The sequence below is a fragment of the Hesperophylax consimilis genome, chromosome 15 (genome assembly GCF_061612785.1).
Source record: "Hesperophylax consimilis isolate HC1 chromosome 15, BYU_Hcon_1.0, whole genome shotgun sequence".
Classification (NCBI taxonomy): domain Eukaryota; kingdom Metazoa; phylum Arthropoda; class Insecta; order Trichoptera; family Limnephilidae; genus Hesperophylax; species Hesperophylax consimilis.
In genome coordinates this window covers 16,246,666-16,269,154 of record NC_142850.1, presented here as the reverse complement: position 1 = coordinate 16,269,154, position 22,489 = coordinate 16,246,666, and the positions used below count along the sequence as shown (strand labels likewise).

At 32.5% G+C, this 22,489-nt stretch overlaps 1 protein-coding gene across 7 annotated transcripts in view; it reads left to right on the top strand.

Moving 5' to 3' along the window:
- Positions 1-7,843: 7,843 nt before the first annotated feature.
- Dys (Dystrophin) overlaps positions 7,844-22,489 on the top strand; it is a 1,264,777-nt gene continuing 1,250,131 nt past the window's right edge. For all 7 annotated transcript variants that reach the window (XM_089640243.1, XM_089640244.1, XM_089640239.1 and 4 more), the window contains exon 1: positions 7,844-7,925. The gene's annotated coding sequence lies outside the window, so the exon portion shown is untranslated. The remainder of the gene's footprint in view (positions 7,926-22,489) is intronic.

Genomic DNA, 22,489 nt, shown 5'->3' with positions numbered 1-22,489 from the left:
TTTTCCTTAAGTAGAACAGGATTCGCCCCTCTGAGGGATAAAGAATAGAATATTTCACACGTTAAGATTATTTGTTCTAACGTTCATCTAATCACATTTTGCGCGTACATCATTATTTTCTTCTGATTTAATTCGACTGTTTTGCATTTCGTCTGAGTGTTGTTTGTACGCTCCATTTCCGTTTCACCAATATGGTGGTAGTTTTAATGGTTTAGTAAAAAATATTATTTCAAATCTAAAATCGTCGTGTTTATTCGCATTATTGTACCTACGTGTCTGAAGAATTTCATCATCGCGAATTTGGTAAAACAATTTATTTTGTTTTTTTTTTAAATTTTTATCAAGCTTATTAATAAACATGTTTTGCTGTGTATTTATCATTAATGGTGACAGCTTTTACGCCTTCCGAAGGCATTATCAAACCTGAAGCTGAGAGCTGAAGCCACATACCTACCGATAATCTATTTATATTACTTCCATATGTATATAATAATTAATTAGGTGGATATTTAAGTACCTATATACACGGAGAAAACTTACTAATATAAAATATTACTAATTTATTAAAAATCTGGTCAAATTATTCGTATTCTTGTTAAAAATGGGACTGCAGGCCTTTAACGAATGAATTGACAGGTTTCCTAAAAAACCTTCGATAAAACACGAATATATTATTAGAATGCCTGAACACGTGTTCAGAAAAACATATAATATTGTTATTAGAATGTCGAAACACGTATTCAGAAAAAATATTGGTATTAGAATTTTTACGTAACATAATGCGAATAAACACAATAAAATAATCGTTTCGTTATTATATTTATCAGAAAATGGACACCTGAATTGACACGTATTCCGATATATTCTGAATACACTAATATTTTACTAGGAAATGGATTTCAATCACCTTTTTAACAGGATTTCTAAGAGAAAATTAGAAACATATTTTTTGGACGCCAGGTTGACTGTTCGGAGAACTACAAGTATATCACTTATTGGCATAATACACCTGTAATCAGAATAAGTTAAATGTAATAATGCTTACAGATAACCAAACACTTGAAATATCTATTTGGTTTCCACTTGTTTATTCGAGAACATTATTAGTTCGTGAACCAATAAATAACAAGCACAACCCTGAGTTCCCTGCCTATAAATATGTTCCGATTTTATTTATTTGGTAAGTTGATTGTCTGCGAGTATTTAATCTCCCAACTTAGGCAGGTTCCGATTGCATGGTGCTTACTGCCACTTGTGCCTGGTGCGATGGTAAGGCATTTAGCAATAATAGGCGGAAGGCATACTAATGCAGGAACAGTTACAATACCTAATAAATTCTAAAATTAGGCGGACGAGGCTGTTTGGAAGGCCGCAATATTTTGTTGATACGCAAAGCTATGCAACGTTAGTTAAATTTATTATTATTGGCTGTAGAACTGCAGAGTGGCACGCTCTATGGTTTTAATTTACGCTGATAAAGTTAACTATGCATTGAGTTTGCTTTGTTATCGAGGTAATAAGTTAAACATCAACTGTGTAACAGACTAGCTGACGTTTTCCCGGCGTTGCTTGAGGTTATGATTTGTTTGGTCTCCAGTTTCGAGGTTGTGAATCGAAGTGTGTATATTTTTAAGATGGAAGTAATATTATCTAATCTAATATTCTAAAAAGAAACCCGTGCTTCTCTACCCGCCCAATTTTCTTCACAACCAGCCAAAGCCACTCACCGGTGGTTATGGTGGTAGATAGTCCTTGGTGTCACATCGAAAGTAAAAGAATTTAGTGAGGGTGGCTGAGCGTGGGTGGGAATGGGTGGCGAAAATGTATTTGCTATGGGAAGGCCGCGAATGCTTCAGATTATTTCAGAACGTGCCTGAGAGTCTGGAAGGTTCCAGAAAGTTCATGAAAGTTCTCGAATGCTCTGGAAGAAGGTTCTGGGAGGAGAAAGTTCAAGAAGGTTCTGTAAGGTACAAAACTGATTGGCGGAGTGTGTCTTTGAGTCTAGAAGGTTCTGGAAAGTTCGAGAATGCTCTTGCGAGTTCTGGAAGTACGGTTGCGGAGTACCTACATCCACTTGTAAATAGTTTTAAGTTTACTTTTTTAAAGTATTTGTTTCATTCGATCGTGCCTGTTTTCCTCGACTTCTTCTATCATTTAATTCCACGTCATACATTCTCCTTACATCCCTTTCTTCATTCATGACATACACCTCATTTCCCAACTACTAATACCTCTTTCTTGGTTCATCATATACGCTTCATTTTTCTACAAATAATTATTTGATTCATGTCTTCCTCGGGCGTCCCCGACTTCTTCTGCCATTCGAACCACTCTCTAAACACTCTTGTCACTAATAAGTACAAACTTTTAAATTTTCCACGAAATCGGGCAAGTAGTTTTTGAATCTATAGGACCCACATATACGGACATAGCTTTTTATTTATAAAAATAACTTAATACTTAATGCTTATCTTCTGACGATAACGAGTGACAGCTATTTTTATTAATTATTATAATTATGTTCGGTAGATTCGCCAATTAAGATTACAACAAAGCAGCAGAGTTGGTGTGAGGTGTTCAAGCGACTGGAAACCACAAACAGGGTTTAAAAATCGCACTTTCGTAAACATTCCTACCTTGTATTATCTTATCTTTGATTACTACAGTATTTTCATCTTTTATGATGAAAATTAAATGGTTGAATAAGCAGCTAATGTTTTGCTTCCTAAAATTACAGATGAACGTTCTCACGATGGAAATGAATTCGCTAAATAATAGTTGCGTGTATAGAAAACCTGCTAATCAGAAAATCTGATTTCTGCTTTAGATTTACGAGATTTCATAAGTATTTATTGTATCACTTTAACGACCCCTTGCATAAATAATTTTTTTTTGCCTTGACGGCTTCCGTAATCAAGGGGCAAGTCTAGTAATACGGAGGTCGAATTGAAAATTTAATTTTATGAATTTGTGTTAATTCTCAATTACGGCACGTTCCAGATTGGGTGACCAGATCTGAATAACCAGGTACTTCCCCACCTTCCTCTTCCCATATCCTTTATACTACCTTCAACTAAACAACATACCCCAATTTGGGATGCCATAGTATAACTAGCTCCAGGCGGTTGGGAGCAGTTGGGACTCTTGTGCGATATTAAAAAAAGTAAGTAAGTATAAAGGAAAACAAGGTTACAATTTTCCCAGTTCATCTCCGTAAGCTAAGTCGTATATGCTGTTCGTTATTTCAAAAAATATATTTTTTTCAACCAATTCATCATTTTTCCTTTTTAATAACATGTCACGAAATAATTAAAATTATTATTTTAGAATATAACCATCAAATAATCACGTAAAGCTAAGAGAAATGTGATAGATATTATGCTATTTATTAAGGCCAAATAAATATAACAGATTTCATTATTTTATCCTTATTCACAATGAGTAACTTAATTGCTTATTCATCAGTTTTTTTTAACATTAAAACACTGGAGACCCTGAGAAATATAATTTCCCTCGGTCCTTTGTCATCGTTGTCCGTGTCATTTTTCAATGTGAAGAAAATATTTACGGGGAGGTTAAGACAATAAACAGGTATCGTGGTAACATGATACCTAAATTATCTACTAAAGCATAATTAATATTGCTGTTGTTGACTATCGATATTCCCTGCTATGATCAATATTATGTGATCTAGATCCAGGAGAGCAGAAGAAACCGCAGGACTCACGAACGAACGAGAATTTTCTTTCAATACAAAAACAACGTCCTTGAAATCCCTCATGCAAGGTCTGCTCTGCGGTCAGACCGGTGAAAGTTATGATCTTCACATATTATTCCGGTGTTCAATACTTACCGAGTTGTTAAAAAAGGCATTCCACTATCATGTCACAATAAAAATCTCGTTGTAAGTGCTTCATTCCTTATATTAAATGTGCATTTTGTTTACCAGCACCCAGCGCTGATCTCAAAGATCCATCAACAAATTCAAGTTTTTCAAAAGAGTGCGATACATCTTTAGGTGTATCTTTGGTTTCGTTTGCGTCGGAAAGAATCTTTTTACTATGTGTCGTAGTTTTCAAAGCGTATTCGTACCTATCGGTATCAAACTCACCTTTCCGCCCTTTTATTTTCACCTTTTTGCGTTCTCAAATCGCGTGATTCGGTTGTGCAATGGAAGCGTCTGCAGCGTGAACCTCGTACTATTGTACCGTCTACCAACCAATGAACCAATACTTCATCTCCCATCCACCTCACCGCAGGATATAAGATATGCTAAAGTTATTATTTAAGTTTGTTCACGGCCGGAGCTTTTTCCTTTTTCATAATCACCTCCATTGCCGAAGCACTTTCTTAAGTAGTTTACAATGTATAGCGCTATTATCCTGCCCGATAAGGGGGGCGATCAATTTTAATGTGTTGAATGAATTTTATTAATCCGGGAAAGGGCGGATTTACTGGGCTGTAGGAAAATGTTATATCACTCATCTCAAAACCAACATAATTATTATTCATATTTTCATCTTCAAAGGGCGAAACAAAGGAAATTTTTCTAAATAGTTTTAATAAATGTTTGCACGGTTTACGGGTTCATATTTTTGAGATTTGTGAGGACATTGGCGATGAAAATGTTTGAAATTTATGAGATTCATGCTAACATATTTGTGCAGCGTGCAGCAAGTAATTGCCAAGCTGCTGATTGCGATTGGTAAACTAATCATTGAGTGATTTCGAAAAAAATGTATATTTCAAATCATTTTCATGTTGAAACTTGACATGGTTCCTAAAACTTTCCAATTTATTTGTACAAATCACAATGTATAATCAGAAGATTAAATATCTACTATATGAAAATATGCTAATTAATTTCCATATATATTATTTTATTCGACAATAAATGCTCCACAAGGACCTAAAGTATTATTACTGCGGATTCTTATTCATAACTAAAAACATACTCTGAACAAGGAAACAATACAAGAATAACAAAAATATTGATTGAAATAATAATGCATCTATAGAAGATATCAACAGGCTTATATACGAGGATCTTCTCCCTCTCTGAAGGGAGATGGGAGGCACATATTCATATTTGAGCTTAGCGAAGTCCTTTTTTTTGTTATTTGTTTTTGGGGTGTTATGCCGTGTTGCGCTAACTCCTTCTTTACCCAACGTTTCGGACAGCATTGCAGTGTATTGGACAACACGGCATAACACCCCAAAAACAATTAACAAAAATACTTTTGGGCGTGAAAATCTCAAATCATATTTTATCGAAGTCCTGTTTTAACTCGACCGTTTTGCATTTCATCCTTTTGTAAATTTGTTTGTGCGTTCCGTTTCCGTTTTCAAGGAAGCCTTACTTTGAGTATGGTTCAGTAAAGATTATTTTTTCGAATGTGAAATCGTCGTGTTTATTTAGGACGGATTGTTTCAGAGAATTTGAAAAATTCCTCAAATTGTAAAGCAAATTTTCAAGTTCTGTGAAAGTTCTGTTATTATTTCAGTTTTTAAAGTACCTGACCTATAATGATATAATAACAGAACTTGAATAGGACATCCACATAACAGGCAAATGAACGTTGAAATTTGATGATTTGTTCGAATTCTAACAACAACCCATCCTTTCTTATTCGATTTTTTCAATATTATAAGTACCCAGCTGCTTAATAAAGTTTGAAAAAAGAATTACCATTGATTACGTAGGTATTTAAGTACCTAGTTATAAATCTTTTGATTTCAGTGAAAATTTTTAGTTTTGATAACAAGAGAAAATTAGAAATCGACTTTTTTGGTACTAGTTCACCAAAATACTAGTTAATTTTGGTATGGAGGGAAAATATACCGAGATGTGTTCTGTTATCAAAAATAATTCTTTGGCGTTATTTGTATTTATTCAGTCCTTTGGAAGCTACACGCTATACACAAGAGCAAACAGGGGGGCATATTCGAGTAGGACCTGTACGCATATGCATACGCATACCTCTTGCCATGCGACAAAGAGAGGGAAAAGAAGATAATATAATGGACATTATTTACTCTCTGGTAGGAACTAGGAACTTTTACAAACTCCTGAAGGGGGAGTATTTTGTGTGGACAGTAGTCAGGTATGCGTTGTGATAATGAACCGAGTACCTAGTGGGTACCGGTATCGAGTACCGAGTGGTATTGAAGAAAAATATGCTTGAAAAATGGGCAATGGCCCCAAAAAGGTTGGCAACCTCTGGGCTATATGGTTAAGCGGTTCAGAGCGTCGGGTTCGGAAAATTTAAGGCCCACTCGGAGAAAAAATTATCCTGTTAAAAAAGTGACAGCATGTAAACTTCCTGATAAAATATAGGTCATTTAGAATATATCGAGAGCACGTGTTCTTTTCCTAATAGATATCATGCTACAATATAAGTATGTCAGTTTGTCAGTATCAATATCAGTAGTTGTATGAACATTTGCTATTGACTGATACTTTGTTGGGATTAGGAATCTTTCAATTCATTCGTTATGTGCCCGAATAAATTGACCAGATTTTTAGTAAATTAACAGTATTCTTATCAATATGTTTTCTCCTTGCATGATACTTTGAAGTTTTTACATAAATATATTATATTACTTGATATGAGTTTGGTGAAATTTAGCAAGTACCAATGTTTGTAGATTCGCATGTTATTTTAGTTCGGTTGAATTTCAAAAACAAATTACTTTTTTAAAATGTTTCCTATGTAAATACCTACCGAATCACTTTCATGAAATATAGTAAATGCTAGCTATCACTAGGTATTAGCTACAGATAATTACATACGGGAATTTAACAGTACTTACTTATACACGGTGTCCGGAAACTCGTAGTACAAGCGGGAAACTGGAGAATCTACACCACATGGGGAACCCAAAAAAACATAAAGTTTTTTGATTTGAGCATTTTCAAAAAAAAAAAAATAAAACCAAAAAAAAAAATTTTTTCGGCTATTTTAGGGTTAAAGTTTTTTCTGGTGTTTAGGATTGAATAACAGATGTTTTAACCCTGCAGAGCAGAAATATTTTATGATTACACCGGGTTAAATGAAGGGTGATTTCAAAATAATGCTTCAAATCCGAGTTTCTTCATTTGTTTTACTTTCAAATAGTTTTAATTAGTTGGGTACTTTGATCTTCAGTAATAATTTATAAGAATTTTATTAAAAAAAAAAAAATCATCTTCTAACTCGATAACGAAAGCTCAAATCAAAAAAAAATATACTACAAAATCGACTCCAAATGTGATGTAGATTCACCAGTTTCCCGCTTGTACTACGAGTTTCCGGACACCCTGTATAGGATGAGTAAGGAAAATGCTTTTCATAATCTGACCAAAAGATACTTGATATATTTATTATATTATATTATGTTTCCTACCCACTGTATATAGATATTTCCTTCACATAACAATTATTGGTAGGTATTTAGAAATCAACTCGGATTAAATGCGTATGTATGACTATATTTACATATCAATAAAAACAATTTGAATTAAATATTCGTTGCGATGGCACAATAATAAATGATTGTAATTTTCGCTCGCGTTATGTCCCAGCACGATACGATTCCGCGAATGAAGTACGGAATCCTCGCGACTCGACTGACGTTTGAACATTGTATTGTTGAAGAAGTTATCTTCAATTCATGCTGTGGTCAATAAACTTCCACGCACGCATCTCACCAATGAAGTAAACCCCTTCATAAAAAGTGTTGCATGCATATTCTTTTCAAATATTAAGGTTTGATTGGGAAGTAGACTCTTTTACAAACTTCCCGCTTTTCTTCGCTTCTCGCTGAAGATTGGTACAAACGCGTAAAATTTTAGTTGACCGATCGACGCGCGCGCGCTAGAACGTGTCTGTCTAACAAAAGACGAAGCGAATTCGAACTTTTTGGAGCGAAATACGAACTTTAACGTAATTAATTTTGTTTATGGTTTCACTGTTTTCTTATTCAAAGAATGTTTTTATAGTGTTATTTGATTAGTGATACGTATTAATTCAATAAACAATTATTATTGAATTACCAGCGGTGTAGTTCTTCGTTTTAAAAAATAATTACAGTGTTTATTTGGAGGTTATTAGTTCCCCCTCGTTTTTTAAGTACGACCAATTAAAATGAATTGTCAGGAAGTGTCGAACGTAATGTTCATTTTACGCAACGTTTCATATATCATTACCAATATTGGTTCATGTTATCATTAATGTGCTTCAAATTGTACGAATATTCGAGATATATTTTCCTTATCACTGTGGAATTAGAACCAAATCATTAATATTTACCTACTATATTGTTATTATTTTGCGCTGTGAATATGACTGGAATATATAACTGGATATGAATGTTGAAATTGATTAGTTTTGGGTAGAATGATCAATAGAATTTATGGATGGAGAAATGGTAAACAAATTTAATACCATTCTTATAAACATGATAACAATTCGTAATTTGGTAACAATCGATGGTTTCCGTAAAGTAATGGAAAAGGCTTTAAGTTCGGAGGTAAAGGAACTCAAACCCCATATCAGGGCAATTTTTGACAAAATGGGTAATCGCATGATATGTGGGATTCATTTTTAATAATTTTAACCCAACGAGGTCAAACTTTTTTTATAATAATCAGTAAAAACCCATGTGTAAATAATTATTACTTGTTTTAAAATAAGTTTTATTTCAGCACAGATTATTGCGTAATGAGGCTAATATCGTATTATGGTACAAGGGAAAAAAAGTAATAAACGCCCGGATAATAGCTGCCGGAAATTGAATTGAAATAGTGATTGAAGAACTTATTATGGATATAAATACTTTATGTACCATTATGTAAAGCAAACGCGTTTTAATTAATAATAATATTTTTGCCCTCCACAACTTACTTGGAGTGTATTGTATTTTGACTGTCACCAACGTGTGTTTTTGCAAAACCACAAATAGGTATTTACCATTTTGTTCGAGACTACACAAAAATGGCTTTACATTTTTTGTCGTCTATCGTTTTATACCATTTTATGAACAGTATTTTTTGTCGTCTGTCGTTTTATACCATTTTACGAACAGTATTTTTTTAAATTTCAGTATTAATTATGCTCAATAAATCTTTACGACTAAGGCATTTAAAACATCAAATTTTCCAGTAAGAATATCATATCACCGCGTCTTGAGATAAGATTAAATTATTACACTTCTGCTAATACTTATATAAGATAGCAAATTACTTATTATTTTATTATCTTCAAATATTGAGTAATTGATATAAAACATATTTTCTAGACGTCAAATAACAGAAGCAGTAAGAAGAATAGACATACATATAAATTCGTAATAAACCTATAATATTTTTCTTTAAATTTTAAAAAAATGTTCAAAATCAAATTGCTTCAATGATATTATTACAAAATGCAATACATTCCTCCAATTAAGGCCCCGTAGTAAGCGTTCAAAGATGGTTTGAAAGGGAGAAATGTAAATACGAATGTTAGAGGGAGCGCGCTAATATTAAAAAAAACACGACTCAAAACGAACAATTAACTCATTACCAGAAGATATTAAAAATGAGACATGTTATTCAAAAATAAAAACGAAAATTAGATCGTTCTACCTCCGTCAAACATAAAAATAATTAATATTGTGGATCAAGATATCAAGTTGAAATTAAATATATTATTATAAGCTAATAAATAGAAAAAGTGAGAGATTTCTTACAATTAAACTGATTGATCAGTTTTGTAAGATCTAAGTAAGAGAAAATAATGTACAAAAAAAACCGAATAAACACATAAAAAAAAAAAAAGTGAAAATTGAGAAAACATTTAATAAAACACGACTCATTTGAAATAGAGCAAAATCTCTTGATAAATGCTTTAGTTGCATTTAAAGATACACTGTAATTTTTTTCATGCTATGTACATAAAATAACAGAACAAAGCGTGTTTTTAATCATTTTTGGAGCTTACTCTGCGATTATTTTCAATAGGCGGAATTTCATATAAATAACGTTTCGGCATAACAAATGATCTTAAAAAATAATTTTTTTTTGGAACTTAAAAACTTAAAGAGTTAACGAGAAACTTGTTATAAATCGGTAGAAATTAGGTATGCGGGGGCTTATAAATTCTAAAACATTCTTTGTTTATTGTATATGGCTTATGCCCTAACGTTGTTATTTTTATAAATATCAAGTATATTTCAGCAGACTTTTAGGTTTTCATTGAAGAATTTTACCTTTTTTCACACAGTGGAATGTGGAAACGACAGTATTATGACACGTTTTATATTATCATTAATACGACTGACCTCTTGAATAATAATTTTTCTAAAAAATTACTGGGTCAATACTTCCGTACCCACTCGACTTAAGCAATGAAAATATTATTAATAACTCGTACGTACCTTAAGTACCCACTGAATACAAACATTCAAGAAGTGTCACCTATAACGATTTTAAAGAAATCTGAAGACGTCAGTAAAATACTTCTCTACTCCTAGGCCATGAAATTGATTTTATGTTCAAGAAAGAATTTTGAAATTTAATTTTTTTTACCAATTTCACCCATTTTAGGTAAAATTGATCAAAATTGCAAACATGTATGCCAAATATATAGTTCAAACGGGTTAACTCTTTAGTGAGGTCAATACTTCCGTACCCACACAGAGTAAACTTACCGATATGAAATACTGTTAATTTATTTAAAATCAAATTATTCGTTTTCCTGTTAAAAATGGGACTGCAGGCCTATAATGGACGAATTGAAAGAATTCCTTACAAATTAGCAGTCAAAAGCGAAGGTTTTATGAGGACGGTGGAAAACGTGTTCATACAAATACTGATATTGTCGCATTCCGTCTGATATTTATTAGGAAAAACACCTGTTCTCGATATATTCTGAATGACTAAAATTTTATCAGGAAGTTAACATGCTGTCAGTTTTTTAAACAGGATCGTTTTTCTCCGTGCATTCGTGGAATTTACTTTCTTTGAATTTACTACAATTTAATGCTATGTATGTTTTTTGTAATTCAAAATCGTGTCCGACATACATAACAAATAATAAATAATGTATACAAATAAAAATAATGGTCGGTTATGTCCACCGGAGAGAAGAGCCTACATTTGACTACAGGTTTATTTATCTCTTAAATGCCAAATAACAATTTGCAGTAGTTCTTGGGAAACTGGTTTCGTTAATTCCGAACCGTCCAAGTCCATTTTATATTCACTAATCTGATCAAACTAAAACTAAGGTCAGAACATTCGGAGCAAACTCAAACAAAACACGTCAATTTACCAGACAAACTAAAAGACGTACCTAAATAAGTTCTTAGACATAAGAACGGCAGCTTATTATTATGGCTTATTACAGAAAATGTAATCAACTTTGCTAGTCATTTACATTGGAGATTCTTTTCGATTTGAAAAAATATTATTGAATAATAGTATTATTGTTGTCAGTCTGACGTCTTGTCTAATTTTTTTACAAATGAAAGTTTGATGTTGAAAAGCTCTGTAGCTCATGATGAAAATAACGATAGTAGCTGAAAATGTTTGCTCTATCTTAGAAATCCCGGAGAAAAAAAAGGTGTTATTTTCGTGACGCCAGAGCTCACCGTTCGAGATATTAGACTAATTGAGACAAGTAAACAAATTACTGTTTTATAGTTAAATTTCACGCAAATATATCATATCAGTTATTGAAGCCTATTTCGATTACCCTTTTTTTATGTGAATATCACACAAGAGTTCCACTGCCTAGAGCCAGTGGAACTGTCGCACTCTTGTTTAAGGAAGGAAATCGAAAAGTGAGGGAGAATTGAAAAGAGGAAGTCCTGTTTAGTAAACAGAACTAAAGTCACTCGTATATCTCATCGGATACTGCAGATATCATCCATCATGAAGTTGCATTTTAAATAATTCATATAAGTTGCTTAATTCCGGTAATAAATCATTACACCTGATACTAGCTCCCGATAAAGCCAGCCACTCCCATTATACCTAATATTCATTACTTCATACTCGTATTAGCCTTATCTACCCTGTATAGAACTTTTTTTACTATCATTTACCAAACACCATGTATTCTAACCTAACACCCATGACCGTAACCGTATCACTTGAGAGTTGCATAAACAATTTTAGACATTACTATAACCCAGATACTTCCACTAAAGAAGTATACCTAGAAAAGAACTTACCCAAATCAGAAAACTGTACGAATATAATATGTGTCTATTAATCTACAAAATCCAAACACACGAACAAAATATTTATAAAAAAAACATTACAAGTAAATACATAATATTATATACTAACTCAGTAAAAACAGAAAGCGGCAAAAGAAGCATAGGTCAAGCGGGGTACACATAATGCACAATCTCCTTCCCGATGGCATGAAAACCGAGAATAAAATAAACATTCTTTTTGACGGTGTCAACAGTTGGTGGCTGAGTTGACATCGCGTTTGGGTCCCACCCAGACGTAGTGTGTTCAATTCCTCGGCAGTCTTCCGTCACAACACAAGCAACAATTTCAGCTTACTGTGGTGGTAGTAGGAGATTTTCAAATATTGTCAGGTTATTCGTAACCCGGGAATGTTTGTCTTTCTTTAAAACAAATCTTAAGATTGATTAGCAAAATCAAAAGGGAGCATACAAAAATATATTTTTTTAAATTGTGTGTACTTCTTTTAAGCGAAATAAGTAAAAATATATTTTTTTAACTTAACAAATAAATAAGTAATAATTAATAAATTAATAAATATAAATAATAAAAAAATAAGTTCTACGATTGAAAAAAAATTACATGATTACGTGAAGTTTTGTGTAGTCCTCTAATAATCTGTATTTTAAACTAATAATTTGTCCCAGAATAGAAGTTGTAATCTATAATGTTATGTATTGTTGATAACCTTAACATTCTATCTGCAGTTAACATGTTATGTTGAGATATAATAAATACATTGTTCCTTTTGTATTGTAGGAACACAAGCGGAGGAAAGCATTACTTTACGATGTTTACGACAAACTAAAGATTGGCCGATTTTCTTCCGGAATAAAAGAAAATATGTTACGTAAAGTGAAACATGGAGGACGCTACTTTCGCATCCAAATTTATTTCAGTCAATGCAAAACAACACAAATTTTTTTTTTTTTATGAATTATTTGTGTTATAATCTTGTACATGCAAATTAATAGATGAGCAATGAAGGAAAGTGGAACAATATATGTTGCGGCATGAACGTCTCACTTTCGGAGATTTGCCATTAAATGAATCTGACGCTATACAGGCAAATCGTATTGCAATATCACCATTCGGTCCTCGACAATAACTGCTTACGAATGTCTGTTTACGAATTACTAGTCCTTTTTACAATGGCGCTCAAATATCTGATGCGTAAAAACTTAACTACTTATCCCAAATCGGGTAAACAAAAGTTTATTATTCCAATCTTCAGTTTTATTCCGAGACTTTCAAACCACGAGGAAGGTCACTGTCTACATTTGACTTCAGCTGGTCGGATATAAAATAAATGATAAAGACATCATCCACTTCCCATCATACATCCATGATAATGTCATATTGTTTTCTGTTATCATGGCAAACAAAAGGCTAAAATCACATAACCTTAGCATAAAAATGAACAAAACATGCAAATCCTGAAAGTGATGCAGTTTCACGAGTTTGCCACCGAGTTAACCATTTATCCGGTCTTGTATTATTTACCAAACAAGCGTTCCACTTTTGGAATAGGTATTCTCTTATCACCTGTGAATGTTTGTCTGTCGCTCTCTCCCTAAACGAAATATTTAATGGCAAACAAGGATGGCAAATGTTTATTTTAATTTCTATACCTGCATATTGTCGAGCAGGTGGTTTAGTCGTGAATATTTTGAATGGAAATTATGTAACCGCTGACTCCATTTTGTTATAAACGGTAAACAGTAAAGTTTTTTTATAACAGTAAAAAAACTTAAAAGTATATTTTATAATAACAAAGATATTAGAATACAAGATATCTTTGTATCCCGACATATTTTTTAAATTAACTACTAGTTCTGTCAACAGTAAACGTGGCGTCCAAAAAAAGTATGTTTCTAAATTTACTTCGAACTAATAAGATTTGTACTTAATTAGTTACTTAAATACAAACATACTTAATTAAAAATACTAATGTTTCATGAAACGTTTTTTTATTCAAAAAAGAAATTATAAAAATTAGTCCAAAGATACCTCACTAACTCAATGACAAATCTTTAAACTTTCTTCAGGCTACCTACCACAATATTGAAAAGCTCAGTCAAAGTTAACCATCTAGATATAGTAAGGCTTGATTGAATAATAACGTGGATGTAGCAGATTTTCAAGACCGGAACCGGAACGTACAAACAAATTTACAGACAGATGAAATACAAAACAGTTGAGTTAAAACAGATCTTCGCTACTTTGAATTCAATAATTCAAAAATTGTGCTCCACGCGAATGATTTTTGAAGTAAAATCATTTCTATCTTTTAACCTTATGTAAAGACAAATTTACGAACATGAGGCACGACAAGAAAGCATGCGCTTAGCCGATGCTGGAAACATTTTAAAATACTATAATTTAATAGATTAATCTTTTTTTTTGAATTTTCCACCGTTGTAAAATGAGAATCAACATGGTATTTGTGTTGCATTCTCTGATTTTTATGTTGTAATAGCTTGAATTAATTCCTCGCCACGTTTTGTCCATCAATGTGTGTTTAGGACTGACAGCCAACAGACCTGCAACACCCACTTTTCCACCGCGCTCCATTATCTAAGCAAACTTTAATTTTATGTATCCAAATTTGATACACAAACAATAACAGAAGACGCTCATCTCTTAAGCTTCCTGTCAAAATAGAATAAATAATAACGTAGAAACCGCAGACCAATGACTAGACATTTTAATAGAGAACCAATAAACAAAGCCACATTTAAAAAAATGCATTTTGTCAGCCAGTCACGAATTATTGTTAAAAATAGTACGAATATATGAACCCGTAATTATTATTTTTTAATTAGCATACTAAGAGGGATACTAGTACATAAAATAATTTTCTTGTCTTATTCAAATTCGTGCTTATGTACATACTTATCGTTATTACTATTTTATATTATCGTTATTATTTTATATTATCATTATTATAACTTCATAAGCAAACTTTTTTCATAAATAACCTTTTTTCATAAATAAACTTTTTTCATAAATAAACTTTTTTTAATAAATTGAATAGTAATATTATTGAATATATGTAAGAAAAACTTAAAATTAAAATGGATATCTACAAATCAAACCTCATAACAATAAAAAATATATATTATTGATACTATTGACGTGGTCCACCCCGCGTATGTAATTCTCTTGATCTTGTCATTTGCAAGTCATAATATATATGTTGTTAAGAGAAGATTGAAGTTGTTTAGATTAAAGAAGTGATTTTGTGGCGTTACACATATTTTATTTAAAAATAATAAAGAACAGAAAATATAATTATTTCGATCTTTCCAATTCTACGGGTACCCTACTATAGTGTTTCTTTAGGTTGACAGTAAGGTAGGCGACATATTACGCTGTACGCTTCATGGCTTAGCCTATTTCAGCATATCGATCGCCATACACCACAAATGGGAATGTATGGCGAGCGATATGCCGAAATAGGCCATGCCATGAAAATATAGCGCACTTATAGCGTGGTCTGTTACAAGCTTAATGCTTTGAGCTTCGTCTTTCCTCTTACCCTCGAAATATTATTCCAATCTTCGTCAAACTACCCTAAATTAGTCAGGTACATCTCTTAACACCCTGTATTTCACAATCATAATCAATTTTTCAAACACTTTGTAGTTTTTTAAATACATCGCCCTTGAGGTGATTTTGCACAAAAACGGCGCTATACAAGTCATCCAATTATTATTATTATTATCTATTTGAATTAAAGTTTTTGTTTTCAAATGTCAATCTTAGAAGCGGAAACTAGCCTACTTCCCGACATCCGATCGAGCTGAAACTCGGCAGATATACTCGTTGTCGATGATAATGCATTCTATAAACTTGGCAATCATGCATCCACACTTGGAAATATATGCATTTTTTCTGAAATTGAATGACATTATATCAGTTAAATACGAAAAAATATCGCTCCTACCCAATCGGGATTTAGCTCAGTTGTTGGCGCGGTTGACTCCATTCATTGTGGAGGAAAGTTCAATCCTCAGTAAAAAAACCAAAAAAAAATCCACATATTAATAAACTGTAATACGTCTATTACAGTTTTTTTGCTATGATGAATGATGAATTTTAAGGCGATGCACTACGTAGTAATGCAAAATCATGTGTTTTTGGTTTGAAAATTTGGTCACCTAGAAATGTTTCAGATGCTTTAATTAAATACTGCGAGTAGAATACATCTTGGCCTTTAAAATCATCAAGTTTTTTTTTAGATAAGTCTTTTTATAAGCCCACAAAAAAAATGTATAAGGCCTATGAAAACTGCTTTAAAGTTCTAAATCTCCTACTTACGAACCCATTTTCGGTTATGATTTTATTGTATAACGTGGAAAATTCAGTTATTTATAAAATAATCTAAAAAAATCAAATATTTATGCCTAAACATTTTACAAAATAAAATAAAAGGCACTTTTTGGCCATGTTTTTTTCTTGCATAAATCAAAACAGGCGGATGGTGTTAGCGTTGATTTAATCCTTATGGCCATCTACGTAAGGGGTGTTATTGATAGCGGCTCGATTTAAAATATTACACGACGTAGTGCATCGCCTTAACTAAAATTAATAGACCTTGAAGTTTAGGGCACGGGCGTTTCTTTCTCATTTTTTGATATGGACATACTACGTATTATTATCAATCTGATTTGGTCTCCTTTTAAATTTGAAATTAGATTTTTGTTGATTTTTTACGTTGGAATTTTTTTTACATTTTCCCTTATATTTTCATATGAGACAGCAGACAATAACTATTAAAATTATTATTATTACGTTTGTATTAAAACTCTAATAATATTGTATAATACTTCGCAATGATTAATAATTTCTAAGAATAAATAATGCAATGCTCTCTTGTGGTTTTCAGATAATAATTTAATGTGAAAATTATCAGGCGAAACAGAAAATACATTTCAACTTCGAACTAAAGACCCACTAGGTACTTATCAACTCGCTCACTAAAAATTGATCAATTATAATTAAATTCGAAAGTGTTTTCGTTTTATATAAAGCAAACTGTAAATCAATCTTGATATATTTTTGCATGCATAAGAAAAAAATATTTTGTATTTATTTTAAATACGTTTTGAATATATCTTACGGTACTTGACCCTGGCTGATTGGACGATAAATAAAATAATATTATTGGCCGTCACGGATGTCATTCGTCCCTCTAACACTAAAACTTGGTTAGCCCATTGATACCCAATGAAGCTTTCAAACAATGCAATTTATTCCTGGTTGTGTTAGAAAATTTAGTTCTTTTTTTAAGTTCGGGAGCTGTCAAAACACAAATGATCCTGTTAAAAAATGATAGCATGATAGAAGTGTTCCGCCGTCCTCGTGAAACGTTCACTTCGAACTAATAATTTGTTAGGAAATTAATCAATTAATTAGTTAAAGTTCTGCACTCCCGTTTTTAAGAGGCAAACGAATAATTTGACCAGATCAGTAAGTGTTTTCCGCGCACTATTTTTTGCATCCTTTTTTGTTTTTGATTGAGCGTTGCGAAGTCCTGTTTTAACTCGACCGTAGACCGTTTAGCATTTCATCTGTCTGTAAATTTGTGTGTGTGTTCCTTTTCCATTATCGAAGAACTGCTGTATCCATTTTACTATTCAAGCAAACCTTACTTTGAATAGATGGCTAACATTGAATGGAATTATTTTCTTACGGACTTCAATTTGGGGAGCTTGTTGCAATTGGATGCGACGCAACTGCATTCGACACGGGGTACAAAGGTAGTGTAATTCTGTACCTTGAATTACACCTCTTACACTGAATTTTTTGTCATGTATATGCAAATGAGCTCATTTTGCGACATCTTTTTGCTTACGTCGATGGAACCACGACTAAAAAGTTTCACTGGTGTTAATGGAAAATCTTTAGATAAGTGTTAACTATTTCCTGTCGTGAACTCTAAATCCATTCAAGGTACATTGCCAAGAGTGACAAAAAGCAGGATTTAAATACATGTCAGCTGAATCTACTGGAATTATGTGAAGCTCATGACTCCGGATTCTACAAAGAACACTTGTCGAAAAGAAATTCTGGTAAAATCGTACAATCGTAAATTCCAAGTGGCTCACTACAGCGAACCGGATTACATTTCTTCGCAAAACCATCGCATAATATGTTTATATTAATTATATTTTTTTGTATTAATTATTAATTGTTTACGCACCTATGTAGATACAGTGAGCGTTTTCGGTTCTAGACATGAAACAATAGTGCTTTCATGTTATTTTTGCAACGATTCAAATAATATTATGTATCCAGTACATATATATAATATATTTAGGTCCTCACAAAAACATTTTGTTAGCCATGTTAGCCGGCAACCGAAAAAATATCTAAGAGAGTTGACGCTAAAAACGATTTTGAAAGCCTGGCGAACGAAAATGTAAATAGACGTTATTCGTACATTTAAGGTGCTTGTTTTTTGTTTTTTTTTCTGTTAATTGATATTATAAAATAGGAACATCTAGCCGAGCTATTGCTCATCAAATAGGAACATGTAACTGAGCTACTGCTCATCAAATAGGAATATGTAACTGAGCAACTGCTCATCAAATAGGAATATGTAACTGAGCAACTGCTCATCAAATAGGAATATGTAACTGAGCTACTGCTAATCTAATAGGAACATGTAGGCGAGCTACTGCTCATCAAATTTCAAATATTGAGAAAATTTAACAAGTCGATGTCATACTACCAATAATAAAGAATTTTCCTTGTCTCACTAAAACCAAAGTGAGATTTGTGGAAATTATAACAAAAGCTTCGGCTACTGTTTGTGGACCCTTTGAAGAAATTGTTTATTAACAAAAACAAGGTTAGAATCAGGAAAAAATATGCCCATTTTCAATGCCAATATACAGTAGCTTTCTTAGCAACTTTAGAGAATTTCAGGTTTTTCAATGTGGTTAATATTGTCACTGGAAGGTTTTTTCTCACTATTTGTTCTATTTTATCAGTCATAAATGTATTTTATTGAAAATAATTGATAAAACATGAATATAATGTCCGTTATATTTCGCATTCATGAGTCATAAATACTTTGAAAAATCGTCAAAGTGAAGAAAAAAAGGTCTCTCGCGAGACTACAAGAAAAGAAATATAAACGAGACAATTAAATCTTTTCTAACAGCGATTTAAAAATTCTGATAAAAACTTCACTTCATGGTACTATCAGTGTATCTAGCACAAACTACTAGATAAAATAATTAATTTATAAGAACTGTAAAATTAATCCATATCGATTTGTATGTGACCGGGAGATCTTTAAGTGGTCGGCTCCTCGATGATCTCAATTGAAGAATTTCGTCAACAATTCTTATATTCGAGTTGCAACAAAAATGTTTACAAGAGCGCAGATGAAATGAACAACGGTCGCCGTGAGACAATGATTGATGATTCTAGTGAATATTCCGTAATTTCCATTGATTTTCTTTTTCAGGCATTCTGCGAATGAAATGATTTCCGCTTTCCAAACCATAATCTAATATTTAACGAAGCACATCGTTCGCGAACAAGCTTCTTAATCTTGTTCTGTTGCAAGTGGTCATCAATAACCAGAGTGACTTCTGTAGTTGATAATTATGATTTACGATTACTTACTTCTTTATACTTACATAACAAACTAACCAACTTAACGTCACGCCGTTTCCCCGCAGGGGTAGGTAGAGAGGACGGACCGCCAAACAACTCGGTCTTGGCACACACTCCTTGCCTCATTCACATTTATACATCGTCTCATACATACTCTTCTGTTATTCAGACTCTTGACATAGCCTATACAGGATATAGCCATATATATAGTCATATACAGCAGTGCTCCGCAACCTTTTCTCACCTACGACACACCAAATTTCTTCCTAGAATTCCGCGGCACACCAAAAGCTGAAATATATAGATATGAGATTGTACACAAATTTTACAATAATTTTTTTGTTTTTTATTTGAAAAGTATACATACATACATATAACTATAACATATTTATTTTTACGCAATCTTAATAATTATTATAAAATAAGTATAAATTAATGAGCGATTAATTGTTAAATTAACCTGCGGTTGTTTCAATGAACACAAAAATTTTATATTCGGCTCGATTTTTGACAGCGCAACCCAAAGTTCTCGGTCAAGACCTTTTAAGCATGACCGTTAACATTTTTAATTAATACAAGCGTTGAAAAACTTTGCTCACATAAATATGTCGTTGAAAATGGAAGTAGTGTTAAGAATGCTTTGACGGAAATATGAGGATATTCTTTTATAACGTAAATCCATAAAACATCTAATTGATCTTCGGAGAAGTGAAGTTTTAATGTCATGTCATTATTTAAATCTGTAAATACCACTCGAATTTGCAGAGGCATTGCTTCCGTAGAATTTATTGCATTGGTTGCAAAAGGATTTCGAATCCAATCGTATTGTTCCGTATTAATGGAATAAAAATACCGACCAAATTTCTGCTGAAACATACTTAAATGTTGTTGGGCCAGATCCACAGTTAATTGTTTGTTTTCAATTGTACTATGGTTGATCCTTTTGTACATTTCCAAACAACCTTTTTGCAACTCTTTCTGCCAAAGTTCGTAATTAAGTTCATTCAAATACTCGAATATATCAGCCATGTATGCAAGTTTGGCTATCCAGTAATTATCATCGAGGTGCTGATATACTTTGGGCATATTTTGATTTAAAAGAAACTCACACACCTCGTGACGAAGTTCAAACAATCTAGCCAAAACTTTGTCTCGGGATAGCCAACGAATTTCAGTATACAACAATAAGGATTCATATTCGGCTCCCATTTCTGCACAGAGTATTCCAAAGATTGGCGAGTTTAGGGCTCTTGATTTAATTATGTTTACGATTTTAATGCATTCATTCACCGTGTTCAAAAGTTCATCCGGTAAATTTTTGACCATCAATGCTTCTCGATGTATGCAGCAGTGTGTAAATTGTAACGTTGGATTTTTTTTGTTTTACACAAGAGACAAAACCCCTTTTACTACCCGTCATTGCCGCATCGCCATCCGTGCAAACAGCAATGCAATTGCTCCATTTAATATTATATATTTTGAAGAAATCATCGGTTACTTGAAAAAATTCTTCACCGGTAGTTCGCTCTGGAACCTCCTTACATAATAAATAATGTTCTTTAATAAAGTCCTCGTCAACGAAATGTACAATAGCTATCAACTGTGCTTTATTTTTAATATCGGTTGTTTCGTTGATCTGAAGTGCAAATTTTTCAGCCAATTTTTCAACACTTTTCTAATCAGTGTTTCTAATATATTGTGTATACGTCTTTTAACAGTATCTGCAGACAATGAAAAATAGACAAAATTATGAAAAATATGTTGTCATTGTGTATTAAATACATAATTAAATATTGTAAAATGTCAAATACATTGAATTTGACCGCGGCACACCTGTGTCCCGCTCACGGCACACCGGTTGCGGAGCACTGCTATACAGGACTGTGAAATATGAAATTACGCGATAGAGTTGAAACAAAAAGATTCGGTAAACACGGTGACAATTCTCAACAGTTATTGAGTTAATTGCGCATACCCGAAAATCACGGTATAGTCTGATTTCTCAACAAATCAGTTACAATTTTGAAAACGGAAATATTTTTTTTCGAATATAATATTATAGGTAATTACGTACTTATCGCTTGTCTGAATTCTTCACACAATCAGTACCAATTTTAATAATGGAGCGTAAATTCAAAGAAAATTTGAGTTCATTGAACTAAATTTAACGCAGGACTAACGCACAGGCAACCGAAAATAGTATTTTTGTTTAGTATCTGAAAATAGAAGGAAAGGTAGGAAACGGAAAAATTATATTTAACTTTGAGGGATGGACCGGTAAGCAAAATGTTTGGAATATTCCGTTATCTAGCCTAATTCGGACTTTATGGCTGATTGGTGTTTTTGTTGTTTTTATCCTACATATTATGTCACCTCTACAACATATTTAAAATTAAACAGTTATCTAAAATAACAATAATTAATATATTGTTTAGCAGATTGTGCATACCTAGTACTACTAACTACATATAATACCTACTTTAATATCATCATATTTTGTAAATAACTAAGTAATAATCTGGTGTCAGTAATAAAGGCGAAAGGTCATAGATAAAGCAGATAAAATGTTACAGTCTTCATAAATATTATTTTTTTAATTGATTATTTATTTGTTCTGTTACATAATTAAGC